At 35.2% G+C, this 7906-nt stretch overlaps 1 protein-coding gene across 1 annotated transcript in view; it reads left to right on the top strand.

The window, feature by feature from the left end:
- The window catches only part of LOC148949097 (cytoplasmic dynein 2 heavy chain 1-like), a 336505-nt gene that overhangs the window by 65523 nt on the left and 263076 nt on the right, over positions 1-7906 (top strand). The gene's annotated exons all lie outside the window — the stretch shown is intronic.

Genomic DNA, 7906 nt, shown 5'->3' on the forward strand with positions numbered 1-7906 from the left:
AAACTAAACTAAACTTCAACTCTAACTAAAACTCTAAGCTAAGACTCTAGGCTAAAACTAAACTCTTAGCTATAACTAAACTAAACTTCAACTCTAACTAAAATTCTAAGCTAAGACTCTAAGGTAAAACTCTAGACTAAAACTAAACTAAACTAGAACTCTAACAAAAGCTCTAAGCTAAGACTCTAACCTAAAACTCTAAACTCTTAACTATTACTAAACTAAACTTCAACTCTAGCTAAAACTCTAAGTTAAGACTCTAAGAACTCTACTAAACTAAACTAAACTAGAACTCTAACTAAACTCTAAGCTAAGACTCTAAGGTAAAACTCTAATCTCTTAAATATAACTAAACTAAACTAGAACTCTAACTAAAACTCTAAGCTAAGAATTTAAGCTAAAAGCTCTAAGCGCTCAACTATTACTATATTAAACTTCAACACTAGCTAAAACTCTAAGATAAGACTCTTAGCTAAAATTCTAAACTCTTAACTAAACTAAACTAGAACTTCAACAACAACTCTAAGCTATGAATCTAAGCTAAAAACTCTAAACTCTTAACTAACACTAAACTAAACTAGAACTCTAACAAAAACTCTAAGCTAATACTCTAAGCTAAAACTTCTAACTTTTAACTACAACTAAACTAAACTTCAACTCTAACTAAAACTCTAAGATAGGACTCTAAGCTAAAACTCCAAACTCTTAACTAAAACTAAACTAAACTAGAACTCTAACAAAACCTCTAAGCATTGACTCTAAGATTGTAGATGGCAGCACGCAGTGTAATCCGGAATTATTGATAGCTCCCTACTCTTTTGATTATTAAGACTAAACCTGATGAAATTTATATATTTGAAATCAGCATTAAAATTTGATTCTTTTGATGTATCTATTGGTATCAAAATTCCGTTTTTTAGAGTTTCGGTTACCATTGACCCGGGTCGCTCCTTATTTATAGTTCCTTACCACGAACTGTTTGATGTGCCCGTTGAAATGTTGTAGAAAATGAAATCCACTTAAAGAGAATGAAATGTAGATAACTCATTGTTTACTCTTATGGGGTAGATGCCTAATTAAAAGAAAGTTTGAGATTGAAAAATCAAGATAGAAAGATCAAGCACATAGAAAAATATAAAGAGCATAAAAGAAAGTACTGAAAGAAAAATAATAGAAGATATTGTAAGAAAAAAGAAGGCAAAAAGCTGACAGGAAAAGAAAGCCAAAGGAAAATAAAAAGAAGTATCCGAAAAAAAGAGAGCATGATGCTGACATGAAAAGTAAAGCCAAAACAGTGACAACTATTGATGCAGAAGAAAATTCAGAAACTAGAAATGTAACGCCTAAAAAAAATGGACTTCGCACTGATAATAGTAAATAAGTATTTCCATGTGCATATTTGAGCTATTATCAAACATGGTCAATACTCAAATGTGTTTATGTATTGAGGGAGTTGTTTCCTTTATTTAAATATTGGAATACAATAGTGAAGTTTAGCAAGTGCCGAAGGTGTAAGCACCAATCCGTGGGAAACAGGGTCAATCTGCGAGGGCAACAGGTCTAAGCACCAGGCTGAACGAAGTGAGGGCGCATACCAAAGAACAGAGGTCCCTGTGAATAAATTTCCTAGCACTGTTGGCTAGGAAAAGAGCTTGTAAATCCGACTCTATGATTTCATATTTTTATGGTTCAAGGTGTTTACCCCCCCCCCCCACGGCAATTACACCCCCCCCTCCCCCCGGAAAATACCACGCTCGGAAAATTCTCCGGAAAATACCACCCACAGAAACTACCCCCCCCCCCGGAAAATATCCCCCGCGGAAAATAACCCCTTGGTAAATCCCCCCCCCCCCACCGGAAAATATGTCCCCGTGGAAAATAAGGTTTTCCAAATTTGAGAATTTTATTTGAGTTTTGTTTTTTTAATTTCCGTAGGGGGAAGGAGTTTTGATACTTGTGTATTATGCGCCACTCACTCAAGTTTATGCTGTTTAAACATTCAAGAACACACATATTTATCGTTAGTTTCTTTGTTACTTCAGAAATAAATTTGGGCAATAGATTTGCGCATTATGGTTGGGACGGGTAAAGTATAGCGGGTTTGCATGCAAAATGTGTTTGGTACAAATATTCTGCATATTAGATAGATAGATAGTGTTTTTTACAGCCAAATATACCGCCATGAACACAGTAAAATAACATAAATAAAAGGCACAAATAACATAAACTTTGATGAGTGATCAACATAAAACACTTAAATGAAACACCACTTTAACCTAATAATAGTACTTAATACTTCGAAAAACGGTCATTGAAAAAAAAACCCACTTAAATGAAACATTACATTTATTTTATACTGGGATTTTTTTTTTTTTTTTTTTTTTTTTTTTTTTTTTTTTTTTTTAGTTAACACAATTTACAGATATCTCGCCATTCTTCTGCAATTTTTTAGTGGTCATATACCTAGAAAGAATTGTTTTTTGACTTCAAACTGTCCAAATACTTTACCCCCTACCCCTTATGTGCAAATATATAGCCAAAATTATATATTTCCCATATACTCGGTCACTTGTCTTTGTCCTGTCTCGCGCTAAGCTGAAAAAAAACTAACGGAGAAACCGGTTTTGCTCTCAAGTTTTACACAGCTTAAACTTGAGTGAGTAACCCATAATATACAAGTCCCCTTCCCGCTCCCCCCCCCCCTACGGAAATTAAAAAATGAAACCCAAATAAAATTCTCAAATTTAGAAAGCCTTATTTTCAACGGAGGGGGTGGGGTTTTTTGTCCGGGGGCGGGGGGGGGGGGTATTTACCGGGAGAGAATTTTTCAGGGGGGAGAGGGGTGTATTTTCCACGTTTATATATATATATATATATATATAATATATATATATATACTGAATTAATTATAAATATATAATATAAACATTTATATAAATATGTAATTTTAAATCTATAATATAAAAATCTATATAAACATGTAATTGTGTACAAACATACGTTTATCATATTGACTTTCTGATTGCCTTTCTGATTTCTTGCTCAAAAACTAAATTTACCCGTTATTTGCTCAAAAGTATATAAAAACCTCTTCATCAAATTTATTAGTTTAAGTTCAAGTTCAAGTTCATTTAATTTCTCAATAAATCACTACAAGACAAAATAACACTTTTACAATATGAATCAATGGAAAACACAATATTTACAGAGGGTGCCTACACAGTGAGTTATACTCGAAAACAGGCACCCTAAAAAAATAAAAGAAATAATAATAATAATAACAAATGATGAAAAGAAATGATAATACACTAGATATACTGGGAAGAAAAGGAGACAACACACTGAACCCACAGCCCACACCTCAAATCAATAACTTACCACATAGTTAAATATTTATCAACAATAGCACTGGCCAACATGACTTCAAATAAATGAATAGTTATCTATAATTACTTATTAGATATAGTTTGAATTTAGCTTTAGAAACTGGAATAGAAAAACGCGAATCTATATTACTTTTATAAATATTCCAGAACTCTATTATTGAATTTTTAGGAGAAAATCTGGATCTTTCAGTTCAGATTCTAGGGCAAGGTAATTTGGCTGAACTTCTTAAACAATAATTATTCTGGACCAAAGAAACTAAAGAGAAGTTACTAGAATTTAAAGCCAATGGTAATAATTCTTTTATTTGTTTTAGTCTGAAAAGGGCACAATTTGCAGTAAGGACTAGATCAACTGGCAATATTCTTAAAAATGTATAAAGGCTCTTAGTAGGGGATTTATCGGGGAGGGAAGGTGGGGAAGGAAGGAGTGCTTTTAACGTACGAAGGGCATTATTTTGAAGACGTTGAAGGGGCTTAATAAGAGATTTGAAAGTATTTAAATAAGCAATTGGACAGTAATTAAAATAAGAATGGATTAGAGAATAATAAACTGACTTAAGAGCAGGGAAAGGGAGGTGGAATTTTAGATACCGCAGTAACCCCACATTTCTTCCTAGCTGCATCCTTAGCCTATCAAGCTGAATTTTCCAAGATAAATTTTCATGAACCGGTAGCCCTAGATACTTACAATACTCCTTGTTTGCAATGGTAACTAGTTCTCCGTTAAACCGAACAGATATTTGGGAAATCGACGGTATGGCATGAGAAATTCGAGAGAAGATAATAAAATGTGTTTTCGAAGAGTTTAACACCATGAGGTTGTCAGCAAACCACTGCAATAGCTTCTTTAGACCAAAACAGAGGTTTTCTCTGACGGATGATTCATCTGAACCTGTGACAGAATTAGCCGTGTCGTCTGTGAATAGGAGAGCAAGTCCATCATCGGTGATAGTGTTCAGAAGATCATTGGCGTATATTAAAAATAGTAGGGGTCCAAGAATTGAACCTTGTGGTACTCCTACCTTTTCAGAACATGGCGTTTTTACCGATCTTACTGCACCTCCATCCACAAATTGATTCCGACCACTGAGGTAAGACTGGATGAGTAAGAGAGTATTACCTCTTATTCTGCAGTTGTCAAGCTTATCCAGAAGAATCAGATGAAAAATCGTGTCAAACGCTTTTTTTACATCCACAAATATTGTAGCTGGTATCACATTACGGTCCATCGCATCATTCAAAAATTGTAGCAAAACCATTATAGAATGTTCGGTTGAGTGCCCAGGCCTAAATACAAACTGATACTTGTTGAAGAAGTTAGACCTAGTCAGATAATTCATCAGTCTGTTGTAGATGCAGCGCTCCATAATTTTTGAAAAAGCAGAGAGAATAGAGATAGGGCGGTAGTTTGAAGGCAGCTTGGGTCGTTACCTTTGTGGAGCGGTATAATTTTCGCCGACTTGAAGACAGTAGGAAAGATGCCATCTTTAAATGAAGAATTTACGACGTGTGCGATAAATCCGACATAGCAATCAATGGTGTTCTTTATGAAGTAGTTTGACGACCCATCTGGACCTTCTGAGTGACCATTTTTCATGGCTTGAACAGTCTTCAGCAATTCGTCTTCAGCGACTGGTGACAGAAACATAGAGGAGCAAGACAGCTAAGGTAGGTATTTTTTATAATTATCCGTGACGACAGTTGAAAGGCCATAAGCTTCCTCTACGGTTGCTTCTCCAATGCATGCAAAAAATTCATTTACCGTGTTGGCAACTTCTTGTTTGGATGTTGAAGATGTTCCATCAGGCTTGGCTATGGTCTCAGGAAACGTACTAGTTTTTTGTTTATTCAGGCATTCATTTATCAGTGTCCATGTCTTCTTTGGCGATCCTTCTGCTTCTTGAAACTGCTTATGGTAGTAAGCCTTTTTAGCTTTCCTGAGCAGGGTTGTCAGAGTGTTTTTATAATTCTTGAAGTCCGTACCATGTACATCAGGATTATCAATATATTGCCTGAATAGCATATTTTTGTGTTCAATACTGGTTAGTAAGCCTTGGGTGATCCAAGGTTTTTTCGGGGTCGCATACCTGGAGCGCTTTTTCAAAAAGGGGCAGGCAGAGTCAAGGGCAGAAGAGAATTTCTCAATAAATAGGGCAGCCATTGCATCTGGGTTGGTTTCTTCATAAACTGAAGTCCAAACACTTCTAGCCAGTTTAGCTTTAAAGTTCCGCTATTATTCATTCTCCATGGTCCTTCTTATTCCTATTTTCGGCTTCCATTTAAGTCTTTTTGTCAAAAATTCCACAATTAATAGAGAGTGATCCAATTCATCAGTTAGTAAGCCAGAACTAGAATTTGGACTGGGAATCGTAAAAATGTTGTCAATAAATGATGCCGACTGCTCACTAATGCGTCTTGGTATTCCTGTTTTTGTAACCAATCCGGCAGAAGAGCAAGTAGTTAGCAAATCTACAGGTAGAGATCTTAATTCTTGGGACTCCGAACTCACCAGTCCCAAATCTATATTAAATCACCCATAAAAACCACTTTATGATTCTTAAAATTCATCCGTTGTGTTAGATCATTCAACTTACCAATAAAATTTGACGCACTTGATCCCGATGGTCGATAAAATAAGCATAGGAGTAGCTTTCCTTACCAGACTTGATCTCAACCATTAAAAATTCAAACTCCATCTCTTGATACAAATCATTAAAATCCGTAATATTACGGATAGGAAGATACTTGTCAATAAACACGGCAAGTCCACCTTTTGAACGGGTATACCTGTTTCTAGTAACTATCCTGTACCCAGATACACCAACCAAAGAACTATTACCATCACTAAGAAAAGTCTCACAAAGTCCAAGGATACCAATACTATTACTATAAAGAACAGTGGATAGAAAATCTAAACTACCACACAATCCTCTACAAGTCGTAAATGCGATACGAGAGGATTCTAACTGATCATATGGAGGGATTTCGTCATTATTTATATATTTACCACGAGGAAACGACTAGATAAAAAGATCAAAAGATTCACCACCAGTTGATCCTACCGATTTAAATAATACATTTAGGTCAAGTTGTTTTTTCTCAAAATCATGGAGCCGGTCGGATGTTCTCTCATTTAACAATTTATATCATAATAATATCATACACATAAAACTTACCAAAATCAATATGAAATGATAGGCTAATGAGTAAAAAGTGGTACCTCGGATGATTCTCGGCATCCGAGGAGTGAAAAAACGAGCAGAACGAGAACTTCTTTTGCACAACTAGAGCTAGACTAAAAAAGAAGGAAAACATGAAAATAATCACACATAATGACAAGCCACAAAAAACACACTATGACGAGATCAATTCCAATCTCTTTTTTCACTCGCGGAATATAATAATAAATCAAAATCGATGTCACAACTAATTCATTAACTAATTTTGACGCTAGACCACGAAGACGAAGCAGATCCTTTAACGTCAAGCCATATGTCTATGCCTTTTTGACGAACTCGAGAAGACGTTATTTCGCCTTTCATTTTCATCTCACGTGCTTTGGCCAATAGCTCACTTCTTCAGATATTCAGTTCAGGTGGCAAGTCTGTGTAAATAACGATACCACTGGCCTTAAGTTTACCGACATTTGACTGATTATAGCTTGAATCTCATTTTCAGACCCTAACGGTACAAGCAAAGGCTTCACTTGCTTTTGCTTACTTTTGCGTTGCCGGGAGTCAGTAATATTTGCCGAACGAGAATTAATGCGATAGCACATCGTTATCATTACTGGCTCATCGATTCCTAGCTTATTCGCAAAAAGGTTTTTCACATTAGCTTCAGGCGTTTCATTAGATTTTTCTTCCGGTAATCCGTGAAGCAACAAGTTAAGCTTTCGGTCTTTAACTTCAAAAGCAAGCAATCGTTTCTCTAGAGCTTCAGATTTAAGCTTCTGCTCCTCTAGTGTAGATTCTAGTTCAAGTATTCGTGAATCACGGGTTGTTGCATCACTTTTTAACGACACAACTTCTGCCGAAATTGAGTCTAGTTTCCTGGAAAACTCCACCTAAGAAGCATTTATTTTGTCCAGTTTTTCTGTGAGCAAATAAACAAATCTGTCAAATGACGACTAACTGACGTGTGACATGTTTAAATGCTACAAAATTCGCGAAGTAAAATCTTTAGTTTATTCCAAGAAAAATGGTACTCTGATTACCTTAATTGGCATTTCACTTGGCAAATATCCACAAACAGGTAACACAGATGCAATTAGACAAGCGTTGAAATGTAATTTAAATCCAGTCAACTTTTATTCTTTAGTTTCTTTCATAAATAGCTATAATCCACTTTCGATGTTCACTCAGAGAACAGAATGGCTAATAATAATCCTAATGATGAAAAATAATCTTTATTATTACCAAACTGGCATACCTCACTTGGATATCTTATGAAATTAACTCAATTTAAGAAAGCCAAAATAACTTATAAGTATAAGTTATTAAGTATTAATAACTTATACT

The sequence above is a fragment of the Artemia sp. Qi Xiang Cuo genome, chromosome 8 (genome assembly GCF_049724085.1).
Source record: "Artemia sp. Qi Xiang Cuo chromosome 8, ASM4972408v1, whole genome shotgun sequence".
Classification (NCBI taxonomy): Eukaryota; Metazoa; Arthropoda; class Branchiopoda; order Anostraca; family Artemiidae; genus Artemia; species Artemia sp. Qi Xiang Cuo.